Source organism: Nematolebias whitei, chromosome 5, assembly GCF_014905685.2.
Source record: "Nematolebias whitei isolate Nwh7 chromosome 5, NemWhi1, whole genome shotgun sequence".
Classification (NCBI taxonomy): Eukaryota; Metazoa; Chordata; class Actinopteri; order Cyprinodontiformes; family Rivulidae; genus Nematolebias; species Nematolebias whitei.
The window spans coordinates 6,229,603-6,233,461 of NC_056502.1; positions in this window are offsets into that span (position 1 = coordinate 6,229,603).

The following is a 3,859-nucleotide window of genomic DNA, read 5'->3' on the forward strand; positions in this document are numbered from 1 at the left end:
ATAGCAGGACTCTGGGACATAGCAGGAATCTGGGACATAGCAGGACTCTGAGACATAGCAGGTCTCTTGGGACATAGCAGGTCTCTGGGACATGGCAGGACTCTGGGACATAGCAGGACTCTGGGACATGGCAGGAATCTGGGACATAGCAGGACTCTGGGACATGGCAGGACTCTGGGACATGGCAGGACTCTGCGATATAGTAGGTCTCTGGGACGTTGTAACGTTTGGAGCCATTTTGGTTCAACATGCATGGGAGGCACCTATTATCACCTATTATTATTATTATTATTAATTAGTAAAAATAATAATTAACATAAGTTATTAATTATTTGTTTTAATAATTACAAATAATAACATTAACAATTACTAATATTAATACCTCATATTTAATATTAATTATTAATATAATTATCAAATATATTAATGGCTTGCATAGCAATAATAGCTGTTGTGGAAAGGGACACAAACAACTCAGCTCAGACCTTTTTTAACTCATTTTTATGAGTTTTTCACAAAAGGAAAGAAGCGCTTTGATTTATTTTTTGCTCAACGGTTGTTGATGACCTGAGAAAAACTTCACATACGCAACGTAAATCTGATAGAGAATACTACTAAATGCTAAATAAACTACCTTACTTTAAAAATAAAACAAGATAAATGTATAAATACAGTACATTAAAATATAATAACTGAGTCAGTATATTAAAATTCTCATTACAATAACATGTTTCCAGTGTAAATTAACATTTTAGATTAAAGAGCAGAAACATTTGTTTTTTACCTGAGTGCATGAAGCAGATCCACAAGCTCCATGTGGTCCAAACAAAGCTGCAGAGACTCAGAACCATCCTGTGTCCACACGAGGACACGATGAAGACACGTCAGCTCCTCTGGACGCAGAGACACTTTTGAACACAGAACATGCGCGTTACGTCCTCGGAGAACGGTCCTCTCTGTCCTTACAAACAAACCAGGAGCTCACGTGATGGTGCTGACAGTCAGAACTGAGATCCTCCCCTGCTGCTGATAACAGGATGTGGTTGAGTCGAGCTGAGACCTTTTTGTCGTAGAGACGTTCTCAGCAGGATGCTTTGTTGGCTTAAAGGCCGTGTCAGGATCTGGGGTTTACAAGGTTTTTGTGTTTATTGTTGGGGTTGTTTATTTTGTTTATTTTCTGTGTTTTTGTGCTCTTTTTGTTTAGTTCTGTTCCTCGTTTTCACAAGACTTTTCCATCAGTCAGTCTTTGCCCCGCCCACCTTCACCTGTTCCCTGTATCCATCTGACCACCTGTCCTCTTTCTGTCTCTTTCATGTGACCTTCCTGTCTCCTTCTTGTCCCATCCATGTTGTTTTTGTTTTTTTCTTGCTGCCAGGTCAACTTTTAGTTTTTGTTTCTTAAAGCTCAATTTTTTTGACTCGGACTCGTCGTGTCCGTCGGCACGCCTGGGTCAAACGTCTCCAAACGGAGTCACATTGGGTCTGATGTGGATCTATAACACCACGAGTCGGTACTTTCTGATTGAAAACTCCAGACTCAGTAACTTAAAACCCTTTCAGCTGCTGGTTTATGGTTTAATCATCATTTACTCAGTGAATTTTGCAGGGTTTTTTTTCTTTATAAATTGTTCAGTTTTCTCATTTTAACTTCTGGTTAAAAACACTCTGCAGCTGTTTTGGTTCTTTTTTAACAAACCACCCACCTGCAGACAGTTTCTGACTCGGAAACATACTTTTGGTTTGAGGTTGTTCCATAGAAGTCACAATATTTTTATTATCTCATCACTTTAAGGTTAAGAGGAAACCGAAGCGGAAAAAGAGACCTCGTTCTGTTGCAGAGGTGTAGATGAACATATGCATGAGATATATTCATAATTTAAACGGATTCTTTCATTTTTCTGGACTGTATAATGATGTGCATTGGATTTAGAAATGTAACGTGAGACGTTAATTATCTTTGACTCACCAACGACAGTGGGTCATTTATTAACAGAATCAAAGTTTAACACATCACACATTTACATTAATTGGCAAAATATGGAAAATAACAACATGGCTAATTTTAGCAAGCTGTACAATTTTGATTAACCACACGGCGGTGGTTGAAAACTTTACACAGACATTTCTAAAATATCTGGAATGATTTCTACTTGATAGAAGAATTTTAAGATGGAAAGATGAAGTTTAGAGGGAGAAAAAGGATGGGTGAGGGAGAATGTTTGTGTCAGCATCAGGACGGCACTCTCCGGGTTTTCTCAGCTTCTTCCCCAGTACACTTAGGTGATAGAAATCTCTTTTACCTGGAGATGTCTCCTGGCGAAATTCCATTTAACGCACCCTTTCAGCGTCTCCGTAGGAACAGCTGTGAATCGTCCGAAGTAGTGACGGTACTTGTTCGACACAAGTTCACCTCACAAGTGGACTTCACATGAGTGGAGTCCGTCAGAGTTCCACCCAGAGGTGGAAGATGTTATAATCCCATAAGACTCGGAAGAGCTCTGTAGTCATGTCAGGATTTTCCTGTTTCCCACCCGACTGGACTCGACTCCAAACTCGACTGTCGACCGGTTGAACTAGGAAGTACCGACATTTTAAAGAGCTCTATTTCCGGTTCATCTGGGAGTTTCTGATTGGTCACTATCGACCAGACAGGGGTGTGTTTTGTGACGTAAGAGGTCACTAGGAGTCAGAAAAACAGCAAGAATGTTATGGAACAGATTGAAAATGTTTTTAGAGACAGAGAGAGAAATGTTTGGATGAGTTGGCGGAAAACAGGTGCCAGCTTCTCTATTTACGTCTGAGAGGATTTAAAAACAAGACAGTTCGTTCCAACACTTGTTTGCGTTTGACTCCAACCTTGGACCAACTTACACTTGCTCATTCAAAGACAGAAAATCAGAAAATGCCTAATTACTCTGTAACAGACCTTAACATGAATTCTAACTTTGCATGAGGATTAAAAAATCATTATTAATGTTTCACAGTTAATTAAAATGATTAGTTCACTGCAGCATCTAAAATGGTTTGAACTAAAAACACTTTGATTATCAAACATTTGTAAAATAGTAATGATGATAGAAAAGAGAGTGTTCTTTCACTTGAATTTTCAAGAAAGAAAGTCTCAGGATGGGCCAACCTGTATTTCTGGATTCAAATCAATGAAATGACAGTTTCTGTCCCATATGGTCCTTAGGTCAAGGTTTTGACCTTCAGGCCTAGTTCACTACAGAGGTGAGGACCAACATGTGTGCAGCAGTCTACTTCCCTGCAGACCCACTCCGACCACCAACTGTTGAGCGTTACCTGTGGTCAAGGTGTGGAATGCCTCCGACTCATGTCAGTTCGTTCTTTTATTTGGTCTTTGCAGAGACTGGATCTCAGGAGCAGATCTCAGTCTCTGCAGAAGACATGATGTTAATACAGGATGCAATTATAGGCTGTCATTATTAGTTTGTTTCTAAGCAATGAAATTATCGATCATCACAGAACCCTGATCCAGTCGTCACAAAACTTGGCTCTTGGACTTATTGTCCTTCTTTATACAGCCAAACAGCCCCAGATCATGCCTCTATCTCCACCATGCCTAACACTGGCTAAAATTGGAGTTGTTGCAGCTTTCAATCATTTTGATCATTTTTTTCCCACACATTTGGTGTAAATCTGGATATCCTTTGAACTTTTGTTACTTTCAAATCTTTTATAGATATTTTTTGTAGTTAATCAAAACTTCAGTCACCTGCTGGGATGAAGTCCTGTTTGAAATAGCATTATTTCCTTTTTTGCTCATAAACTGTGAGAAGCAATTTAAAAAAGTGTTCTCTCTCACTCTTTGTTGTTTTGCACACATATATATATATATA